This window comes from Peromyscus californicus, unplaced genomic scaffold (genome assembly GCF_007827085.1).
Source record: "Peromyscus californicus insignis strain IS unplaced genomic scaffold, ASM782708v3 Scaffold_10__1_contigs__length_136768540, whole genome shotgun sequence".
Taxonomy (NCBI): domain Eukaryota; kingdom Metazoa; phylum Chordata; class Mammalia; order Rodentia; family Cricetidae; genus Peromyscus; species Peromyscus californicus.
In genome coordinates, this window is record NW_026294391.1 from 48114975 (window position 1) to 48140660 (window position 25686).

General features: G+C 36.2%; 1 pseudogene; it reads right to left on the minus strand.

The window, feature by feature from the left end:
- Positions 1–216: 216 nt before the first annotated feature.
- The window catches only part of LOC128116605 (histone H3.3C-like), a 29697-nt pseudogene continuing 4227 nt past the window's right edge, over positions 217–25686 (minus strand).

Below are 25686 nucleotides of genomic sequence, written 5' to 3' on the forward strand. Positions count from 1 at the left end.
TGCTTCCTCTGTCTCTGGCTGGCTACTCCTGTATCAGCCTTCCTGTTCCCAGAATTCTCTTCTCTGCTTACCCCACCTATACTATACTATACTTCCTGCCTGGCTACTGGGCAATCAGCGTTTTATTTATCAATCATTCAGAGCAACATCCAGCATCCCCAGCAAGAGGAAAAAATATATTTTTGAGAATGCAACGTTTCCCCTCATAGTGGACTCTTAAACACATTCTCTGTGTCTGTAACATGCTAGCTGGGTATCTTTTGGCATAATTGTTACACATTTGGCATGGATAGCCCATAGGTTGGTATCTTCGAAAATGTCAACCAGGTAGGTCTCATTTGTGTCCTACAAAGCACCAATAGCTGCACTCTGGAAATGTAGATCTGTCTAGAAGTCTCACACCAAATGTTGGAAGAGGGGCTTGTAAATGAGAAGTTCAGTGGACTTCTGATAGCTTCTGATTTCAGGGAGTGCCACACCAGTCCTGTAAGAATGAGGTTTCTTCACCCCTCCAGTAGACGGCACGCTCTTGTGGGGAGCTTTTGTAGCCAGTTGTTTCCTGGGTGCTTTACCACCAGTGGATTTGTGGGCAGTCAGCCTTGTACAAGCCACGGTGCGGGCACCTTCTTACTCACCCCTTTCTTCTTGGAGCTTGGAGATGTAGGGGTGGTGCTGGGTTTAGAGAGCAGCAGTGACTTGGTGGTGGCTCCAAACACTATATTGTATTTTTATTAAATGAATAAAAGTCTGCAAAATGACTTACTGAAACTAAGTGAAAATGTGTCCTACTAAAACTGGCTAAATATATGTAAGAAAGTAGACCATTGGTAGAGGACAGAAAGAAGTAATTGGTATTTTCTTCTCTATTTTCTTATACAAATATTCTTTAGTACATGATTTTTTTTTAATCCTGAAGAGAAATAAAGAAAGAAAGACTCTCAGATTTTAGGCAGTTATTGCTGCATTCAAGTGTCTAAATTACTTCAGGATAGAAAGATTATCAAAGACATGTAGACTAACACTATGGTTCCTGCATAACATGTGCTGAGAGTTACAGGTTGCTGTAGAAAGGACAACACAGGAAGGGATTATTACAATACAATTAATAATACCTATCTGACAATGCTAAATGCCATCTAGAAGGCTCAGTGCAAATATTTAGTGTCAAGATATCACACAGATTGCTGCTACTGGCAATCTATGCTATGGAAAGAGCAAAAAAAAAAGTCAGAAGTTTGAAACCTGCTGCAGTAAAACTGAATCGACTGGCAATGTCTAAATCTTTGAGGCAATTGAAATTAGATGTAATATTTTCTACTTGTCATGAAAGAATACATTCAGAGGGAAGATTTCTGCTGACTGAGCAGTGAGTAAGTTACCAAGTAGATGAATGGTATGTGATATTTAACATTTCCAATTTGCACACTATTCTTGTGCAAATTGTGGTTGTACATCCCAACCAATTTCCTCTTCCTTCACTCCTCCTAGCTCTTCCTATCTCCCTTCTCCCCCAGATCCACTTCTCCTCCATTTCCTCTTCAGCAAAGAGCAGGTCACCAAGAGAGGACAGCCAGACTGGACAAAACAAGATACAATAATACAATGGAAAAGATCTAATATTGAGACTGGATAAGGCAACCCATTAGGAGTAAAAGGGTCTCAAGAGCAGGCAAAAGCATCAGAGACACACCCACTCTCACTGCCAGGAGTCCCGTGAGAAAAACAAGTTAACAACCATAACATATATACAGAAAGCCTGGTGCAGACCCTGGCAGGCCCCATGCTTGCTGTTTCAGTCTCAGTGGGCCCATATGAGTCCTGCTCATATTTTTTAATACAACATTTTTTTTTTGGTTTTTCGAGACAGGGTTTCTCTGTGTAGCTTTGCGCCTTTCCTGGAACTCACTTGGTAGCCCAGGCTGGCCTCGAACTCACAGCGATCCGCCTGCCTCTGCCTCCCAAGTGCTGGGATTAAAGGCGTGTGCCACCACCGCCCGGCTAATACAACATTATTTTAATGATACTATCAAAACAGATCTTTAAAATTTCCTGAGTGAAAGTTTCTCATGATTTTGATGTTTCAGAAATATTCTGTGAAACAAATGCCAATACAATTACAAAACTCCAAAGCCCAAGACAAACAACAGACCAACTTAATTAAAAGTTTGAATGAGAATCTAAGCTTCCTTACATTTTAGAGGGTCCTGGGGACTTCCAATATTGCATTGATGTCTGAGATCCATGATCTAGTACCACAAAATTTGTCTTTGTCCTTGACGAAATTTATAATTGAAACGTATCCTTTTACTTGTTTCACATAACATTTACCCTTCACTTTTCTATAATAATCACATGGAAGTAACTTTTATTATAGTAGTTTCTAAACCAGTAGACTGGGATTTCTTGAAGACAAGACACCATTTCATTCATCTGTGTGTCACAAGCACTTACTATGTATAAATATCTGTTCAGGGATATAAATAATGAGTTGTTTTAAAATATGAATGAGTGCTAACAGGCTTCTTCATCTAGGCATGGTAGAAAAATTAAAACTAGAATAAATAACTATAAAACTGAGAAAAATACATGGAAGAACTGTTTTGTAAATTAATTTATACATTCATGTATTTAATGTGTGCCATTTCGCAAGTGTGGAGGTCAGAGGACAACTTGCAGGAGTTTGTTCTCTTTCAACCATGAATACACTGAGTATTGAACTCAAGTCATCAGGTTTGGCAAATGCCTTTACCTACTGAACTCTTTCTCTCTAGTCTCTTAAAAGTAGGGTTTATAGATATTGTACAGACCGAAAAGGGCTATGCAGCCTGGTCTACATATATATTTAGTTGCAGGACAGCCAAGTCTATCCTATCTCATAAAAAAAATCTGAGGGAAGAAAAATATGGGAATATTGGCTTAATATCTAAAAAACATCCTGAAAATAATGACATGGAAATGGTAATGGCCCTTGGTTAATCATTGGATATTGTGTACATGAATTATCATCCTGTACACTACTGTACTTGTAATTTTTAAAGTAAAATAATTTGAATAAAAAAGTGGAGATTCCTTTTGGAGGTGGTAAAATAGGAGATTGCAGTTCAGGGCTGCTGAAGTAGGATTTTAGAAAGGAAGACATTACAAAGGGAAGAGCTCCAAAAATCTGCATGGAACTCGGCCTAAATCTGTGGCTAAATATTAGCTTTACATATTCGCACACAGTATATTCTAGGCCAGAAAAAGAAGTAGAAAAATGTGACCTGCAATCAGGCAAGTTAGTCCATATAAATAGATGTGGAAGTAGAATTAGCAAAAGAGCACAAAGAAACATTTAAATTTATTTTAAAAGTTTTCCTAAGTTAATGAAATGTCAAGAACATATTCTCATGGAGAAGCAAAAAGTATGAGGAAAAATATTATACTAATCCTCTAACAGAAAGATACACTATCTGAAATGAAAAATTAGTGGAACAGACTCACAGACGATAAGAAAAATTCGGCACACGTGAAAAGATGTGTTAACTAAAGATAGAGATTAGAAATTATCCAAGCTGGAACACAGAAAGAAAAATGAGATGATAGGCAACCAATTATCATGTACAAAGATATAAGCACATGAACATATGTATAAATATTGTAACAGAATAGCCAAGAGCAGCCCTTATATAAGAAATATATAGATATCATGTTATTGCATAATATATGAAGTTAAATAATATTTTTGTACATTATGATATATGAAGGTTACATACTACAAACAACATAGAAAGAAGAAAAATTACAAAAGTGATTCTAATATTAATTTTATAGGAAATAAAATAAAATCCAAAAAAATCCAAAAGTTACGATAAAAGAGGAAATAAGAGCAAAATAAAATAAATAAGAGCGTTGTATAATGAAACATAACTTTATTGACTACTAAGATAAATGTATATAGACTAAAAATTTCAAATAAAAGACAGAAATTACAAAACAGTGTGGCCTAATTATTGGAGCTAAAATATAAAAGAGAAACTAATAAAACTAAAAGAAGCAAAAAAAATCCCCTGATTATATTTACAATGTTGACACTTCTCTTTAATATTTTAGAGAACAACTGAATATAGAATTTCTACTTCTCTTTGATTTTTTAGGGAACAACTGAATATACAATTACTAAGGGACATGAAATATTATAATTCTAAATAAATTATCCAGCATTGCATAATCAATATTTCATAGGAACAGTATATCCAACAGCTATAGAACACTCATTCTTCTCAAGTACACATGGCATACTCACCTAGATGTATTATTCTTTGAGACAAAATATAAGCATTAAGAAATTCTGAAAAAGTTTGAAAAACTACAAGACGTAATTGATGACCGAATAGAAATAAATTGGAAAGCAATAGTAAAAGAGAGCAACAAAAACAAAGAAGTTATTTAAAATTAAGCAGTAAATATCTACATGGCACATAAATAAAAGAGGTTATCATGAATAAAGTTTTAAAAATTCAACATCATTAAAATAAACTAAACACTAAAATTTTTGGAATATAATAAAGTAATGATTAAAGAACAATGTAGAGCATTAGATACTTATGTTAGAAGCTGCAAAATAAAGTGTATACCAAATATTTGAGACTTAATACCAATTCAACATAAGTTCTTCCTCAAAAAATATTTTAAAATTGTTAAATTATTTCTGTTAGCCAAAGAAAATGAGCATATAATGAGCAAGGAAAAGCACAAATAAATTTACCTAGTGAATAAATAAAAATAGGGATAGACAATATTAGCATCATTCATTTTGAAATATGGACCTTAATATAAGATATTATAGCAAGTTTCACCACAAAATTAAGATTTATATACCATGAGAATTTTAAGGAACATAATTCCTATAACATTAAAAATATATCCAAAAATTATGATTGTTTCTCTAATTTCAGTAAAGTATTTGATGATACAGAAATCATAATGTGTCAGCAGTGTAAGAACAATTGGAATACAATCCTCAACCTGGTAAAAAGTACTTAAGAAAAATGGAAAGCTACCATATTTGATGATGAAAGCTATAAAGTTGTATCCTTAATATTGGCACTTGAGTCCCACAGTTTATAGTCATCATTTCACCAGAGGTCCTAGCTCTTCAATAAGTCAAAAGTAAGACATAAAAATTCCTGACAGTTTTGGAGGATGAAGTAAAAGTGTCTTTATTTGCAGACATCATAATAACATTTGTGCAACACCCTAGAGAATCTAAACTTATCTAAAATAAAAAGTGAATATAGTGGTCACAGAATAAAAAATATTTTTTTATATTACAAATATAGATATACATATTTCCCATAATATAAGTATTTCCACATGTATATTATAACACAAATGTTATTACTAATGTGTGTCCATGTCCTAAATGAAGAATTTAGAACTAAATTTAGAAATTCATGTTTAATGCAACTTCATTGATGTTAAGCAAAGCATTGAAGTAAAAACTTTAAAAGATCCTAAATAATTTTTTAAAGACACTAATATGCCATATTGCCATATACATGGACTATAGTAATCAATATTCTGTAGATAAAAGTTGTTTACAAATTGATCTGCAGTTTCTATCTGAACTCAGTCAAAATCTTAATACTATATACATTAAATAATTGATTCTAAAGTTAATACAGAGTGCATTGCTTTATGATAATAGAAATATGGATGTAAAGGAAAAACTAAACCAAAGAACTTACAAAGTTTCATCTAAATTCATACTAACTATGAAAGGATTGTATTGGTATCAAAACAGAAAAATATCAACCAAATGTAATACAGACTGTAAAGCCATAGGCAAACTTTCATAGCAAATTGATTTTTTGGCAAAAACCTCAACACAATATACTGTAGAAATAATTTTTGAACAAATAGTGCTGCAGCAAATGTATAATAAATATATGAATAAAAATGAATGTAAATATATGCCAAATACTTCAGACATAAAATATTCAGAGATATCATATACATCTACAACAAAATCCCTACACGTAAGGTTCAGAGAACATTTTAGACGAGAGAAGAGGAAATACTAAGAACCAGAGAACCAAGTTGTCTGCTGGGAGGTAGCATGCCAATGTGGTGGGGAAAATCTCACAAGGTTCCACACCTAGATGAATTATGTATATGTGTGTATGTATACATATATATGTATGTGTCTATACGTGTACATTATATATTTCACCTATTTACCTCATTTAGTGCTGCTTGTGTGTATATGTTTAGGGCTGATCACTTGGGTTAGGATAACCCACTAAAGCCTCATCCCTAGAGACAGATTCTCCCTGTCTGAGCAGCCATTACATTCCTATAACTCTTAATCAAGGTGTGGACCTTCTGTAATTTCCTTCACCCATATTAGCATGTTACCTGGTATTATGATTGTGCATGTCTTGTTTAGGTGACAATATCATCAAGATTTTGTAGGTCGAGCTCCACATCATGTATCGAAGACAGTATTTTATATGGAAGAAGTCATAAATTTGAGAAGTGGAGAGGGACACAGGAAGAGTTGGAGATAAAAAGAAAGGATTGAAATTAATGTAAGTAAATACAGTACTTGTTTATAAAGTTCTTATAAATAAGGGTAAAAAAGAGGTCTCACAGACTTTCCAGGCATATTTTATTTTAAAATTCATCACATTGTTAATAAGAAAGCAGAATATATTAATTATCCTCTATGCAGGAATTTATTAGATGAAACTTAGGAGGCATTACAATAATAAACAAGGGACAGAGATGATGGCATGTAACACCCACTCTAGAACTGGTAGATTCTCTGAGGCAGTGGTTCTCAATCCCTTTGACAAACCTCCATCTCTAAAAATATCTACATTAAGATTCAAAACAGTAACAAGATTATAGTTATGAAGGAGCAATGAAAGTAATTTTATAGTTGGAGTCACCACAAAATGAAGAACTGTATTAAATGGTCACAGCGTTAGGGAGGTTGAGAAGCACTGAGTCTGAGGGAAAAAGCAGAGCTGGTAGGAGAGTGGCTATACTATGAAGAGAGTGATGCCAAAGGTAAGTGAAGAAATAAAAGTTTAGAAAGCGGAACAGGAGAGTCCAGACTCCATTCCTGAAGGTTCTGCTCAGTGATAGAGTAGTGGGCTTCCCTTGTGTGGACAGTATATTTACAGACCCTTGCCCTCAGATAAAGAGAAACCTTCAGGAAATTTTCACTCTGTTCTCAGTACCAGATCACCCAGAGGAGCTATGGAAAGAAAGGAGAGATAGGGAAAGAGAGATAGAGAGAAGAGAGGGGAGAGAGAGCTAGAGAGAGTGAGCAAGAGCTAGAGAGCTAGAGGGAGGGCAAAGCTGCTGTCTATGTTAGATGCACCCAATAGAGGGTAGATCTTTTAAAAACCAAAGGGGTATATTAGAAAGCCAAAACTACAATCAACTCTGTACTCATCACTGAACAGATTTATAGTTCAACTAGAGATGAATCATGGAGTCCGTATACCATGTAGTTGCAGAATAGTACTTTTTTCTCCAACAATTAGCAAGAGCAGTAACAATGTGCTATTTTAAAAAGATTTCTGAGTCATCAGCTAGGAGACTTTAGGGGCAAAGGGCTTTCCTTCTATGACAATCTCTGTTAATTCACAGCAGGTCATGAGATTATACTGTGAGACCTGGCCTGTAGAATACCTGCAGCATCTAAAATGATTAGAGATCAGATAGAGATGATTTTTATATTTTATTATTTAACATCTGATTTTCATTCAAATGCCCAGCTTTACCCAGCCCTGTTTTTTCCCCTTTGTGTTCATATATATAATGATGTTATATACTATTATATATTGTATTATATCATATTATATTGTATAAAGAAATTTATTTGCTTTGTTTTCTTAGATAGGCTTTCCCAAATTAAATACGTTGGGCTAGAACTGGGGGCTCACTCCACCTCATTCTGTCAAGTTATCATTTTAGTTTGACTGGTTGCATTTCTTTTTTTTTTTCTTTTCTTTTGGTTTTTCGAGACAGGGTTTCTCTATGTAGTATTGTGCCTTTCCTGGAACTCACTCTGTAGCCCAGGCTGGCCTTGAACTCACAGAGATCCGCCTGGCTCTGCCTCCCGAGTGCTGGGATTAAAGGTGTGCACCACCACTGCCTCGTGTATTTTATAAGGTTAATATGCAATAGATTGGCTATTCTTTTTCCCCAATATAATATTTTTTATTATTTGGGAATTTCATTCAATGTGCCTCGATCACACTTGCTTCCTATTCCTCCCAGGTCCACCCTTCCACCTTTGCACTCTCCATTCAAAAAAAGAAAAAAAAAAAGCACCATGTGCAATTTCTGTTGCCCATATACTCATTGGGGCATGGTCAAACTCCCAGTAGGCAGCAAAGGGGCAATTTTCATAATTGATTATCCCTATGTCTTCGTAATGGGTGTGTTCATCCCTTATAATTACTTTCACAGCTAGTATTCTGCTCTTGGATTTATATGGAGATTACAACTGAGTACCTTAGCAAGTGGACTGAGAATTTATCTATTGAGCTACACTTCCAGTCCAGCAGGGAGAAATGACACTTCAATTTGATTACAACCATATCTCACCTGAAGTATTACTTGAATTAAATACTTTAAATGAAGGAATACAGGAGATTTGGAAAATACAACCAATTATCTCATTGGTTATGATATCTGGATATGTAAATAACAATACCAAAAAGAAAAAATGCAAAATAAAGGCAATCTGACTCTTCTGATAATTATCAATCCCAAAATAGTAGACTCCTCTGAGAATATATCAGATAAAGTTTCAGACAAAAATTTTTAGAATGATTATAAGAAGGATTGTTAAAAATCAAAGAAATGAATAATCTACTGAATGAATTTAAAGAGAATAAAAATAATGAACTGAATGAAACAATAAACTGTTTAAAAGGCATGAAAGAGTAATACCGCAAATATTCAAATGGAAAGTTTTGAAATTAATAACTATGTTAGCCAAATCAAAAGTCAATGAAAATCTTAAACAGCAAAATAGATCAAGGGGAAGACAAAATAAGCAAAAATAAAAAATTAAAAAGATATAAATAGAAGATGAAATATATGTGTAGGATAGGATTAAAAGACAAAATTTACAGATTATAGGCTCTACCTATTTCTGGAGACATCATAGACCATTGAAGATAACCTATTGCTGCCATTTTCCTAACCATTATTCTTAGTTCCACAGATAAGTGTATGTCTCAACTTTCATCAAAGAAGAGTATTTTTTATTATTATTATTATTTTTTATTTTGCAATACAATTCAGTTCTACATATCAGCCACGGATTCCCTTGTTCTCCCCACTCCCGTCACCCTCACCTTCCCCCCAGCCACCCCCCCATTCCCATCTCCTCCAGGGCAAAGCCTTCCCCACAGACTGAGATCAACCTGGTAGACTCAGTCCAGGTAGGTCCAGTCCCCTCCTCCCAGGCCGAGCCAAACAATCCTGCATAGGCCCCAGGTTTCAAACAGCCAACTCATGCACTGAGCACAGGACCCGGTCCCACTGCCTGGATGCCTCCCAAACAGATCAAGCCAATCAACTGTCTCACCCATTCAGAGGGCCTGATCCAGTGGGGACCCCTCAGCCATTGGTTCATAGTTCATGTGTTTCCATTCATTTGGCTATTTGTCCCTGTGCTTTATCCAACCTTGGTCTCAACAATTCTTGCTCATATAAACCCTCCTCATTCTCGCTAATTGGACTCCCAGAGATCCACCCAGGGCCTAGTCATGGATCTCTGCATCCAGATCCCTCAGTAGTTGGATGAGGTTTCTAGCACGACAATTAGGGTGTTTGGCCATCCCATCACCAGAGTAGGTCAGTTTGGGCAGTCTCTCGACCATTGCCAGCAGTCTGTTGTGTGGGTATCTTTGTGGATTTCTGTGGGCCTCTCTAGCACTTTGCTTCTTCCTATTCTCATGTGGTCTTCATTTACCATGGTCTCCTATTCCTTGTTCTCCCTCTCTGTTCTTGATCCAGCTGGGATCTCCTGCTCCCCCAAGCTCTCTTTCCCTCGACCCTCGCCTTTCACTACCCCCACTCATGTTCAGGCTGTTCATGTAGATCTCATTCCATTTCTCTGTCATTGGGCGATCCCTGTGTCTTTCTTGGGGTCCTGTTTTCCAGGTAGCCTCCCTGGTGATGTGAGTAGCAGACAAGTCATCCTTGTTCCACATCTAGTATCCTGCTATGAGTGAGTACATACCATGTTTGTCTTTCTGAGTCTGGGTTACCTCACTCAGGATGATTTTTTCTAGATCCATCCATTTGTCTGCAAACCTCATGATGTTGTTGTTTTTTTCTGCTGAGTAGTATTCCATTGTGTATATGTACCACATTTTGTTTATCCATTCTTCAGTTGAAGGGCATCTAGGTTGTTTCCATGTTCTAGCTATTACAAACAATGCTGATATGAACATAGCTGAACAAGTGCTCTTATGGTGTGGTTGAGTATTCCTTGGGTATATGCCCAAGAGTGGTATAGCTGGATCTTGGGGGAGATGGATTCCCAATTTTCTAAGAAAGCACCATATTGATTTCCAAAGTAGTTGTACAAGCTTGCATTCCCACCAGCAGTGGAGGAGAGTTCCCCTAGCTCCACATCCTCTCCAGCATAAGGTGTCTTCAGTGTTTTTGATCTTAACCACTCTGACAGGCGTAAGGTGGTATCTCAGAGTTGTTTTGATTTGCATTTCCCTGATGATTTGGGATGTTGAGCAATTCCTTAAATGTCTTTCGGCCATTTGAGTTTCCTCTGTTGAGAATTCTCTGTTTAGTTCTATAGCCCATTTCTTAATTGGACTGTTGGGCATTTTGATGTCTAATTTCTTGAGTTCCTTATATATTCTGTATATCAGTCCTCTGTCAGATGTGGGGTTGGTGAAGATCTTTTCCCATTCTGTAGGCTGTCGCTTTGCCTTGTTGACTGTATCCTTTGCTCTACAAAAGCTTCTCAGTTTCAAGAGGTCCCATTGATTGATTGTTTCTCTCAGAGTAAAGAAGAGTATTTTTGCAGCAGAGACCAACTACTACAGAGATCCACACCTGGTCAAAATGCAGAAAACAACTGACTGGGGGGCATCAATCCCCAATTGATACATTTGCAACACTTATCCTACATCCAAGGTTCAGAGAACATTTTGGAAGAGGAGGAAGAAACACTGTAAGGGCTTGAAGATCAAGGCATCTGTTAAGAGATTGTGCCTCCTATATTTGACAGGAACCTGATAAGTGACAACATGACTGGCATGCCAACATGGATTGGGGAAATTTTGTAAGAACCCACCAATAGATGAAGAACTACTGGCAATGAATGATGGCTGAGAGAGGGAGAATCAGTCTTTCCAGGGACAAACTCACCAACAGTTTATCCAATCCCAAGCAATCAGCTCTAAACTCATTAGCTACACTAAATGAACTTAACAGATTGTATTTATAAATTGATATGTATATGTAACAGTAATAAAGAATAAGATGCCATGTATTTAAGAAGGAGTAATGGGGTGCACATGAGAAGACAGAAGGAGAAAAGAGAAAATGGCAATTATGTAAAAATACTGTACTTATAAATAATGTTTAGGAGATAAAAAATGTTCAAAATATATCATTCATAGCAACTCATTAAAAAATGCAGAAGTCTTGTCTCTATTACATCCATACTGTTTTCTTTAGATAAAATTATAAATTTCTAAAAGTGAAATCAAGGTAATATTTGCATACACAAGTAACTGCAAAGTAACAATTAAAATATTTTTACATGAACATGAAACATACATGTATTTACATACAAAACAGAGTATTGAATTTGTTTTCTGGTTGATCATAATATAACTTCAAGTGAATATGTTTTTCATTCAGAATAAAATTTAATTTGGTGAGAAAATGATAGACTATTTTCTATGACAACTAAGACTACATGTTTTTGTTTGTTTGTTTTGAGGGGAAGTTTATTATTTTTGTTCATTAAGGTGCTTGAAGCAATCCATTGGTTGCCACTTCTCCCTTTTTGGCCCCATTTTACCAATATCCATCAGATCTGTAAAGACAGAAAAAGTTAATCAAAAGCTTCAAAGCCAAAATGAGATTAGATTCACATTGAAGGAACGGAACACAAGTTTTAAAACTTGAAAAGAAGCCCTTCAAGGGTCATGCAATTACTAGGGTGTTATCAAAAAATTATTACTGCCACACATTCCTCATTTGGAAGGCAGGTGCTGCAATGCCACAGGGAAGTGCAAAGTTATAAATGGTGACATGCAAATGAGTCAGGAGAGCACATACATTGGTGTTCTGCTGCCCCATTTGTTAATGGAAAATGCAACATCAGACAGCATGCCTTTCATGGAGAATGACATATCTAGGACATTGGCTGGGATTTATAGTCAACCATCTTTCTGCTGCCTCATTGGCTTTTACAATTCATTTCAATTTCCACTTATAGAAAAGAAATCATGGTGCATAGATTAGCATATTTCCCTGCAATGCTTCTTTTGGCTGCTTCTTTTACGTGTGATTAATTTTTTAAAATTTTTGCTAATTTATTTATGTGATGGTTCCTGAGATCATGACTTGCAAAATAATCTTGCCATCCTCAAAACATCCTCATTCCAATATTCTGGTTAAGCAATTGATCTGCACTTTAAATTCTACCTTGACTTTAACTCCCTCTCTCATTTTTTAATTAAAGAGTCCAATTTTAGGGTTTTTCATTACCTAGAGGAAGATTTAAAAAGAGTAAATAAAAAATGACATGCTTCAGGGCTAATATCTAAAAGGTCTGAAAATTGAAAATCACTTTACTGTTTCCTGTATTAGAACATTAATTCTTAGGGAAAAAGGCATTATTCAGATTTAATCAGCATCTTAGAGATGTCATTTGAACCATTTGAGTCTTGCAGCCTTTATTCTGACCCAGTTTTAATTTTTTAAATTTTTTCCTATGTTAATTAACTATTATTTTTTGCCTGTAAATAGAAAATCAAAACCACTTTGGATAAGCTATCTGTTGTTATTATTATTAGCCTAGTAGATTCAAGCATTTTATTTTACTTTTACCAGTAATAATAATGGTGTCACAAATTAGATGCCCTGAATCCAAATAATTAAAATATGAAGAGATAAATTTTATTTACAGGGGCTAGTTTTTTTGCAAAAACCTGATACATTGATGAAAATAAAATGGTAAGAGACTAAAATAACAATATGAAGGTATGGCTTTTTTAAGACTATTTTTATTTATATGTATGTAGGAGTGTCTGTATGTATATATGCAATGTGTGTGCAGGTATCCACAGAAACCTGAAGAGTGCGTCAGATCCCCTGTAGCTTCAGTTCTGAGTAATTGTTAGCCACTCAATGTGAGTGTTGGGAACCAAACTTGGGTTCTCTGAAAGAGCAGCAATTGTTCTTATCTACTGAGAAATATCTCCAGCTTCAAGGCATAAATTTGTAATCAGTAGTAAGGATAGAATTTTAAAAGTTTAGAGAGATGTTTTACCATCTTGATGTTTCTACCTTAAGTAGCACTTTATAAGAGACAGCACGCTTATTATATTTCTATTAAAGATGGGGAAATAATGGAAAGGAAACCTTGAAATATAACTTGGAATAAAAGAGTTCTCAGAATGGAGATGAGGAATAATTGAACAACACAAACTGTTCTTTCTTTTCTTTCTGATACTATGGTTTTATTGACTAGTTTGTGTGTGTGTGTGTGTGTGTGTGTGTGTGTGTGTGTGTGTGTGTGTGTGTGTGTGTGTGTGGTGTGTGCACTTTCCTCTCTATACTATTTTCTTTGAGTTAATGAGCAAAGAGGTGCCATGGGAGTCCCCCAAAACCTGAGACTGTTGCCAAGGCTGTAGATTGCTCTCCTCAAACTGACAGCAAGGTCGTATTACTGAGGACAACACCTACACAAATCATTTGACATGGAAAATTTGAGCTGGTGCTTACACAGAGCCTTTACCTCTATGTTATAACATCTTTGTACAGGAAGGCACTCTGTACAGTACTAAAATAGAAATGGAAACACCAACCCAGCCACAAACCCTTTGATCTACAATGGTGTCCTGCTACAAGATATGTTAGTGCAGTGGTGGCACAAAGCTTGTGGAAGTAACCAATCAATTTATGATATGACTTCAGGTCCACTCCACCAGATGAAACCCATACCTGACCCTGCTTGAGTAACCAAGAACCTGAGACTACCTAGCCCAGGAAATTAAGAGAAAATCAAATAATAATTGTCTACTAAAAGGATTTGGCAATACAATGACCATTAATGAACTTCTGCTATACTCATAGATCAGTACCTTTCTCAGCCATCATCAGAGATGTAGTAGATAGGAACAAACACAGAAACCCACAGCCGGACATTATACAGAGAGTGAGAGACCTTGGAATGCTCAGTCCTGTATGTGATGTCTCCATCAAATTCTTCCCCTCAGGTCTCAGGGAACCTGGGCAACAGGAGGTGGAGAGAGTGTAAGAGCCAGAGGGGATTGTTGTTGATTGTTTTTGCTCTTATCCACCACCCAGCTCCCAAATAAACCACACATGAAATTTATTCTTAATTATAAATGCCCAGCCTAGCTTGGTTTGTTTCTTGCCAACATTTCTTAACTTTAAATTATCCCGTCTACCTTTTGCCTCTGCACTTTTTCCTTTTCTTCCTTTGTAATCTTACTTTGACTCTTACTCCGTGCCTGGCTGTGTAGCTGGGTGGCTTGCCCCTGACTTCCTCCTCCTTCTATGGTTCCTTCTTCCCCTCCCAGATTTCTCTGTCTATATATTCTCTCCACCTACAGCCCCGCCTATCCTTTCTCCTACTTTGCTATTTGCTGTGAAGATCTTTATTAGACCATTAGTTGTTTTAGACAGGCACAGTAACACAGCTTCACAGAGTTAAACAAATGCAACATAAACAAAAGTAACATACCTTAAAATAACATTCCCTAACAGGGTATGGAGGACACAAAGAAAACAAGTCTTTCTAAATCAACAAAACCAATTCACATATGAACTCACAGAGACTGTAGCGGGATACATAGGGCCTGCATGGGTCTGTACCAGATGGTGAACAAGAGCTGAAAGAAGTGGACACATGTCCCCATCCTTAACCCAGAGGCTATCTCCAATTGATAAGCACTTCTGAATGAAAATTTAGTTTTCTCTATGGGAGCTTCACTGGGGAAACAAACTAATCTTAAAATTAGGCTGCAGGCCTAGCACTAGACGGCCAACAGTAATTGAACTCAATGGCAACTTTGGAGGTTCCATGTCTCATAATGCCATGTCAGGGCTTTTTTAAATTACATTTTATCTTACCATTTGTTTTTATCCTCTCTTTTTACCCTACAAGTCCTTTTAAGACTTACAGTTTACCTTTTTTAAGAGATTTCTGAGTGTATGAATGAGTGTATCTCTCTGTCTGTATCTGTTTCTTGTGCCTTTTCTTGAGCTCTTTCCCATCTGTTTGTTTTTTACTATTCAATGTGTTGGTTTTTGTTTTATCTTATTATACATTTTATTACTATTCCTTAGAAGTCGGTTTGTCTTCTAATGAGTGACAAAAGGGGGTGGATCTGGGTGGGAGGGAGGTGAGGAGGAACTGAGAGAGGTAGAGGGAGGGAAAACCATATCAGGATATAATACATGAGTAAAAAATATTTTCAATAAAAGGTATAAAAACAAAAACAGACAAAAAACAAACAAACAAAAACAAAAAGCCAAAAGGAGGAAACTAAGCTATTTAGCAGTTTCATTTCTGTATTAGTCAGGGTTCTCTAGAGTAACAGAACTTCCTCTCTAGATTTAGAAAGGGGATTTATTAGAATGACTTAAAGGCTGTGGTCCAATTAATCAAAGAATGGCTGCATATGAATAGAAATTCCAAGAATTCAGCAGTTGCTCGCTACACAAGGCTGGATGTCACAGCTAGTCTTCAGTAGACGCTGGGCTCCTAAATAAGTAGGCTTTAATGCCAATGAGAGCTTCCTATTTCCATGTCCTTATAGGCTTCAAGCAGAAGATGTGACTTGGATTAGAGGTGGATTTTCACAGCTCAAATGATCTGGATTAAAGGCATGTGTCGTCCCTCCTCAAGATCCAGGTTAGAAGTAGATATTCTCCTATTTCAAATTAAGCAAAAATCCCTCACAGTTGTACACTCCATTTTGGGGTTTTTGTTAATTCTAGATGCAGTCAAGTTGACAACTAAGAAAAGCTATTAAAATTTCCAAGAACAAACAATTAGGTAACCATCCTGGTTTCAATATTATGTAAATTCTATCAGCTGGAGATTGTTTTTCTATTTTATTTTACTGTTTTTCTCTCAAACTCCAATGAAATTGTTTGGAACTTCCTTCTGAAGTGTGTTTCTACATTATTCTATCAACAAGTCTGAGAACCCAAAAGAGAGAACTACACTTTCCACAGTAAGAGTTTCAAGAGGTCTTGTACACTGTTGCTGAATTTCTCAGAATTTGTTCTCATTATCTGTGTGATTTACTCCAATCTAGCCTTCTGAGTTTAAGTCCAGTTGCTTCTTCTGGAAAAAATCAGCCAGCTAATCTAACAGCAGTGAAATCTTTTCTACGACCAGCAGCTGCTTTCAGACTTCTGGAACAACTCAAGTAAAAGTGGGAGAGTCTCTGAGACTTTTGACTGCTCTTGGGACGCTTTTCCTCCTACTGGGTTGCCTCATCCAGCCTTGATATGAGTATTTGTGCCTAGTCTTATTGTAACTTGCTATGACATGCTCAATTGATATCACTGGGAAACCTGCTCTTTTCTAAAAAGGAAGCAGAGGGTAAGTGTGCCTGTGGGGGAGGTGAGATGGGGGGAGCTGCAAGGAGGGAAGGGAAACTGTGGTCATGATATAATATATGAGAGAAGAATAACTTGAAAAAAAAAGAAATTCCTGGCTGAGCAAAGTGTGATTACTACTTTAAATTCCTTTTGATAACATAAAAAAGGGAACTTGTAATAAGAAATTAGAATCCTGACTCTTCACTTGGGTCTCTATATGCTAATTGATAACTTCAAGCATGATATAATCCCGGTATCTTTTGGGATAACTTTTTCCCAGCAATTGCAGAGATAAAAATTGCAACCAAAGCAAGGACATTCTGTCATGTCTTAATAGGAAGAAAAACAGAGTTGAAGAAACGAGAAACAGCATTGATTGAGGGAGCTCCACAATGTCCACTGACAGGAATGAACAGGTACTTTATCAGGTTGTTGGAGGTTGGCTAATTTTTGTTAGTCGTGAGGATGGTATTGCCAAAAGTGGCCATAAGATAGACCTTAATGTAGCGGCCAGCAACCTGAGGATTTTCTTTCTGTGAATCCTTGAGACAGTGGAATGAAGTTATGATAGATAATTCATTAAATATTTAGAAAAAGAGTAATATAGAAAAAGAATGGTATACAACCTAGATATGAATATGGCTTCTCGAGTCATTCTTAGGTGTCTTTACAATCTAGGTGATCTTGTAGCTCTCTATATTACATTACTCAAAATATATCATTCACAGCAAAACTTGAAGATTAAGTTTAAAATTTAAGTAAAATATATTTGAGATGGGGGCTAATGAGGTAGCTCTCTCAGAAAAGTGCCTGCCATGAAAACATGAAGATCAGGGTACAGATTCATGATAAGCACCCATATCTATAACCCCAGAACTGAGGGGTAGAGACAGGCAGATACCTACCAGTCATTAGCCAGCTAGCCTAACTAATCAATGATCTCCAGGTTCAGCAAGAGACTGTAACTCAATAAACAAAATAGAGAGTGGTAGTGAAAGGCATCAGACATTGACTTCTGTCCTCCAAGTGCATGTGCACAAACGTGTACAAGCATACACATGTGCTTGTGCACACACGCAAACACACACACACACACTCACACACACAACACACACATACACACACACACACACACACACACACAGAGAGAGAGAGAAAGAAAGAATGTGAGCTGACTTATTAGTTTTCTTAAGAATTTTTCTTTTGTAAATTAAATTGTAAGGTGGTTTTATAAGGTGCTTAGATTAAGGGATGAGGTAGGAGTCCTAATATGACAAAACTGAAGATTACTAGTATTCTAGACCTAAGTAAATATAGAAAATTTGCTTCTTTTAAAATCTTTAGTGAGACATCTTTAGGAAAGCACACATCTCTTTAGACAGTTTTAGCATGATCAGCTGTCTTGAGGTTTCTTGGCTCTCAGTCAGCAAGAAAGGTAAAATAGATCCAAAGGTAGAGGCCTGATTTTCATGCCCCCTTAATTTTCTTTATCTTTCTATCCTGCTCCAATCAGTATTATTTTAGAATTTTTTTCCTCATGTGTTAAGGGAATTTCCCCATATCATTGACCAATTTAACCTTACAGATATCCTGACCTAATCCTACACCTGGTGAGGTTTTTGTTTTGTGTTTTTCTTACAATAATATAGGGGTCAGGCATACTTCATGCAATTCTGAGGAAAAGGGAGAAACAAATTATGATTGAGTGGTTTATTGGATTAAGAACATAAAAAGCTGTCATCTCTCATCCCCATTTTGTATTGGTCTTCTTGCTACATTAAATTTTGGGTCAGATCCTTGCTTAACTTTACATTCAAAAATGTGAACCATGTAAGGTGTGTTCATCTAAAGCTAGTGATTCTCCACTTTCAAGACAGAAGCCTCTAAGATAAAAATTGATAATATATGCTCAGTATTTGTAATTACATCATCTATCAACATATTATTAGCCAGATTTTCCAGTGTCCTTTTCCAGTGAGAGATGGAAGTCTTCAGAGTCTGAATGAAACCGGCCCATCTTGCCTTTCCAATTTATTTTTAATGAGAACTGGAGATAGAAAATGGTCAGACACTATCAGAACAGGGATGCTGAAAGTGGACACTCCTAATTCTTGTGCTTGACCAGAAGCTGGAAATGTCCTTGGTTCTGCCTTGGCCAGAAGAGAGCTCTTGTTCCTGATCTGGTTTCTTGTTACTTTTTTTCCATTTTACATAACTTGAGTGGGTACCTCTGCATCCGTGGCTCTTAAAGACCCTACTTTTTCTGTATTATTCTTCTTTGAATCTTTGTCTCTTAAAGGCACATTGCATTCTAGAAAAAATAAGTTTGATCAATACATATCTTATGTCAAGAATGAAACTAATCCCCAAACAACAGCAACTTTCTTGTAATTGATAAAAATCCTTTGGTCTGTCTTACAATAATGGTCAATCAGGATAATTTGGCATGGCTGCCTAACTATGCATACATCTTGCTGTGCCCCATTCCATTTTCCTTTAGTTTCCTGGGCCAAGTGGCTGGATCTGATCTATCCTTTCTGCCTCTCATCACAAAATCAGGATCCTTGACTAGTACCATAATTATTCTGTTACTTAAACATAAATTTTATAACCATACTTTCCTAGTTTCAGGTAAAGCAGGAACTTTTGCCATTAAACACTGGTTTTAAAAAGCCATTTTTTGCACATTGATGTAGAGTCATGCGATAGCTCAAGAAGGCTTTGAGTTTACCATCTATAATTTATTTCTATAACACAAGGATTAGAAGTTACTTGTAATTAGTAACTTTAAAAATGTGCTTCCATGAGAATTAAAATTTAGCAAGACAGTGGTGGCCCATACCTTTAATCCCAGCACTTGGAAGGCAGAGGCAGGCGGATCTGTGATAGTTCAAGGCCAGCCTGGTCTACAGAGCTAGTTCCAGGACAGCCAGGGCTGTTACACAGAGAAATACTGTCTCAAAAAAAAGTATTAAAATTTAAAACATCAAACTCATCTGTGTGTGAACATTTAATCTTCAATTATGTAAATCAACTGTAAGAATAATATACTAGTAAACATGGAAGATGTACTATGTTGTTCTTCAATAACAGTTTCTACTTGTTATTTTACTGTTACAACTATGCTGTAAGTTTAAATCATCTCCAAATTATTTATTATGAAATTGATGCTTAGTTTATAAGTATTGTCAAGATTCACACATAATAAGTATCAAAGGAGAAGCCATATTCATGTCTTTCTGACTCCAAGTGTTGGCATTAGATTAATTTGTGGTATGCATTGTTTCCTTGGATAAAGAACTTGACTTGATTCAACATCAAAGAGACTGACAGCTGTGTCATAACAGCTCTGTGATGGCATTTTTGTATTGCTAAATTTAGGTTGCTACAGTAGAATCAAAAAATAGTTTACTTATCACATGACTTGCTAATAGTGAATCCAATTCATAATATATATGTGTATATATATATATATATTAGAATATTACTAGAACTTTTATGAAAAGAAATATTTCATGAAAATTCAAGGAATACAAAAACTGAAGGAATTGCATGGGATTTGAGACTGGTGATGAAGACAAATAGATTATTTCCAGCCTTCTAGAAATGAACCATCATTTTTAAATGTCTATTTGGTGCAACAAATACCTGATCCTATTTTTAGGGTTTTTAAAATAACTTGTCTCATCACTAATGTTCTTTCTTTATTACCACTATTTGTTTAAAAAACAAAGACATTTCCCCAGAGCTACATTATGCTGTACTATTCCCAGGTCTCTAAACTTATTTTTGAGCTAATACACACCATACATGATTTCCCATTAAATAGTTCAGTGACAGGGCACCTTAAAGCACTTGAAATATGTTCTAAAATCTATAACTAGGAGACATCAAACTCTTAATATAATTCTATTCTCATTTGTTACATTTTCAGATCATTGAGATTATTGTTATATTTTTTATTTTATTTTATAATTTAATTTAATTTTACATATCAGCCACGGATTCCCTTGTTCTGCCCCCTCCCGCCCCCGCCCTGCCTTCCCCCCAGCCCACCCCCCATTCCCATCTCCTCCAGGGCAAAGCCTCCCCCGCGGACTGAGAGCAACCTGGTAGACTCAGTCCAGGCAGGTCCAGTCCCCTCCTCCCAGGCTGAGCCAAGGGACCCTGCATAGGCCCCAGTTTTCAAACAGCCAACTCATGCACTGAGTACAGGACCCAGTCCCACTGCCTGGATGCCTCCCAAACAGATCAAGCTAATCAATTGTCTCACTTATCCAGAGGGTCTGTTCCAGTTGGGGCTCCTAGATTATTGTTATATTTTAGGGAAGGAGAGGAAAAGAATTTTTAGAGAGAGGTGTTGAGTTAAATCATCATTGGCATTATGGGGTAGGGGTCTGAAAGAGAGATTCAGCTTTGCAAGGCAATTTAACTTAGATATTTTTAAAGGTTCATGAGAGAAGCTGAGGTTTTGTACTTTAAGAAAGCAGGTTATTTAGTATATGACCTATGCTACATGACAGAGGTAGAAAAGTGAGACCTGTGTAACTTAAGCTATGTGATAGAGGCCACTCTTTCTCAGGGTAGCAGAAGAGGGCATGTTTAATGTATGACCCATATAAACATGACAGTGGTCAGGCTGGTTCTATACCCCATTGGGGAGGAGGAAGATATTAATGTGTTTTTGTCCTGCTTACAGCCCTCTCTGCTCAAGAACTGATAATCTGGAAGGTTATTTAATGGCAAAATAAGCACAGTGTAAGTAAGGACTCTGAATGTCAGATGAAAGTCCTTTTCTTCTATTTTAACATTAAGTGATTTCTTTAATTGTATGTTTGTGGCTTTAAAATCAAAGCATCGGTGTGTACATTTAATTTTTCTTACTTATTGATCACTTACCACTTTTCTTTTCTTTCATCCTTATTTCCTTCCTTCCTCCCATCATAACTTTCCTTATTTTCTAAATTAAAATTTTACTTTAAGACTAGCATCAAAAGTAATAGCTTTCATTATGGTATCTTCATATAGACATAGTACACATAAAATCTGTAGAAAACAATATTGATAAAATATCTGTATGTGCTAATAAATATTAATAGCTGAGCTTTCATAACTTAGGAATACATCTCAGTTACTATTTCGTAGTTAAAATGGTATTTATTAATGACCCAGCACATAGGACCTCAAATGTATATCAGAGTCTGCAGGTGCTATAATTACCTTGCATCTATAATCTCTGCCTAAAACCTAGTGTTTTGCCTCCTTCAATACCTATTTACTGTGTATTACTGCTTGAGATATCCATTTCATCATCATAGGAACTACAGATGAAGGAAAATAAAACAATTCTAAAACATAGCTATGATGAAAGGACATTGTACAGGTTTTGGTTCCTGTGAATGTGACCTTATTAAAAAATGCAGTCTTTGAAAATACAGAAAATTAAGACATGTTTATTAAGGTAAACTACAATCCTCTTTGCTGTAATGCCATTTTTATGCCCTGACAACTTAGGTCAGGCCACACATCCTCAATTGCCCAACTAAAAAGATAAGTAGTATTGAAAAGCAGAAATTTGTTCAATGTTGCCACATGTCAATAGTCTGTTAGCAGAAGAGAAAGGCACATGTGTCTCTTTGGAATATCTTCATTCCTGTCAGGATGGTGCTGTGGATATCACTTTATATAAATAAAGCACTGATTGGCCAGTGACCAGGCAGGAAGTATAGGCGGGACAAGGAGAGAGGAGAATTGAGGAAGGAGGAAGGAAAGGGAGACCAGCTGGAGCCACCACCAAGACAAGGAAGATGTAAAGTACCGGTAAGCCACGAGCCACATGGCAAAGTAAAGATTAATAGAAATGGGCTGAATATAAGAGTGAGAGCTAGACAATGATAGGCCTGAGCTAATGGTCAAGCAGTTTAAATAATGTAAGAGTCTGTGTGTTTATTTTATAAGTGGGCTCCGGGACTGGCGGGACTTGGTGGTGGGAGCTGGAGAAAAATTCTCCAGCTACAGAATGGTTATAGAGAAAGAAAGCTAACAAAATTTACAAGGCTCGGGAATTTCAGAAAGTCTCAAGATTCACAAGTCTCATGCCCATAGTTGTATGAGCAGTAAGATATGTTAGGGAAAGTAGACTCACCAATCAATCAAGCTCCCTGCCACTTCTGTAGGAAGCTATACAGATTGAATTTTCGTGAGTTGTCACCCATGCTAGGGCAGTATTTTTGGTTGTGAAGTAACCTTTAAGTTGCCCATAATCCTGTAAGCAATCTTTTACCTATGCTCCTGTAAGTAACCCCTGTAGACAAATTTCTAAATGGTCTTTTTAAATAAAAAACACGGAGCCAAATATAGGGGTGAAAGCCTTAGAGAGATCAGGGAAATAGGGAAAGCTACCAGCCAACTTTACCTCATCAATTTTACAGCTTCCAAATGCAAGCTATGCTGTCTATGCATGCCTTTATATGCCTTGCTTTTCTGCCCTCTCATTGGCTCTTAGCCCAGCTACCTCACTTCCTTGTCACTGTCTATACAGACTTCCAGGTCTCTATGGTTGGTACTGGGATTAAAGGCATGTGTCACCATGCTTGGCTCTGTTCCCTAGTATGGCCTTGAACACACAGAGTCCTTGCCTGATAAGTGATCAGATTAAAGGCATGTGCTGCCTGACTTTGTTTACTTAAAATGGCTGGCCATTTCCCCTTGATCTCTAGGCAAGCTTTATTTATCACAGTACAAATAAAATATCACCACATTTTAGCACAAATAAAATATCACCACATTTCCCCTTTTTTGTCTAATAAAAATAAAAAATTAAAAAGTTATAATTAATATAAGAAAAACTATATACAATAAGTACAATAACTATATACAATATATACAAGCAATAAATGCATCAACAATATATAGTTCATTTGCATTGACCAATTCAGAGAAAATATTCCATTACCTGTCCTATTTTGGTGAGTCCAAAATGTCCCTAATTTACTTTCTAGAAGACAGGACTTATGAGAAAGAAAGAGAAAGAGTTCAGGGGTTAATAACACATGCTGCTCTTGGAGAAGGCTCTGATTCTGTTCCAAACATCCATGTCAAGAGGTTCTAGGAGGATCTGACACCTCTGTCTTCCACAGGTATCTGCACTCATGTGTAAATACTGAAACACACACACACACACACACACACACACACACACACACACACACACTTTGAAATAACAAAACAAACCTTTAAAAAGTATGTTAGACGGGGGCTGAGGAAGACATTAACTACAAGGAACTCTGGCACACTATTGATAGGAATGCAAATTTGTACTGCTATTGTGAAAAATAGTATAAAGTCCCTTCACAAAAAAATAAACAAAACATACAAACAGAACTACCATGTGATATAGCAATCCTGCTTCTCTATATATTAGAGATTAGAGGTGTTTGCACAATTCAGTTTGCTGAAGCTTTATTCTGAAAAATTAAGACATGGGAACAACATAAGTGTCCATAAAGGAACAATTAAATAAAATTTACATGTTTATACAGTGGCATATTGTTTAGATTTTAAAAAGAAAGAAGTCTTTTCATTTGTAACAATATAAGTAGATATAGAGGAAAACATGCTAAGTGAAATGAGCCAGCCAGACACAGGAAGCTGCCTTACGTATATATGTGATCTGAGAGAGGGAGACCTATAGAAACAGAGGGGAAAGCTACAGTAGCAAAGGCATGGAAGATAGATAAATGGTAAGGTGATGACAGAAGAGCCCAAGTTTGAGTTGTGCAAGATATATAAGACCTGGAGTTTGGCCATATAGCTTAGCTTCCATAACAATGATACAGTGTATATTTAAAATTTCCTAGGAGGGTAGATAATATATCAAAATAATGAGAACAAAAGAAGGAATATTGAATGATTATGAATATGTTATGGTTTCATACACATATTTTTAGTCTCCAAGTAATACAGACATATACATTAAATATGTACAGCTTTTGAGACATCAATCCCAGTTCTAAAATGGCTTTTAAAAAACGATGATTCTTGTTAACATTAAAGCAGTATGTTTATAAATTCAGAATTCATTCTCAAATCAGTAGTAGACTCGCCCTTTCACTTTACCTTTAGCAAGTGGATTTAAAATTCTGCAGACTCTAATTTATTAAAATTTACTACTGAAGTGGGAATGACAGGGATTTCTTTTTACTTCTCGGTATGGGACTGCAGTTTTATTAGAATGCTTGCCCTGTGAGCTCAGCAAGGAGCACGTTATAATTAGATGAGTATTACAATGGAGACTCTGTTAATGGGATTTTTGAGAAACAGTACAAAGGAAAACCTACAAGAGTACCTCTATTAGACTCTGTATAAGTCAGGGAAACCTGTCTTATGGGACTACTAAAGAAACCAGCATAAATTAGTTAACTGAAGGTCAAATAAAATGACACAATATGTCTTTGGGAACACTATGAAAATAATCATTGCAGACAGGGGACTGATGGTCAGAGTTGCCTCTGCATAGTTCTAATATGAAAGTGAAGATGGCCATTAGAATATCAGAGACTCTCTATTGGAATAAACTTCCATGCCACTTATCAACAAACACTATCAAAAATATACTTTTCTACATATTCTAAGTATGAAATAATGAAACATAAAGGAAATATTTCCTTACAGTGTATTTGATGTTACTTTGCTTTGAGATGAAATAAACAATGCATATTTTAAGCATTTACTTTTTTCTGGATATATGCAAAATATGCTAATTGCTTTAAAAGTCAGAATATAAAGAAAATATAAGAATACAAATCAAGTATAATGCACAATTGAGAAAAT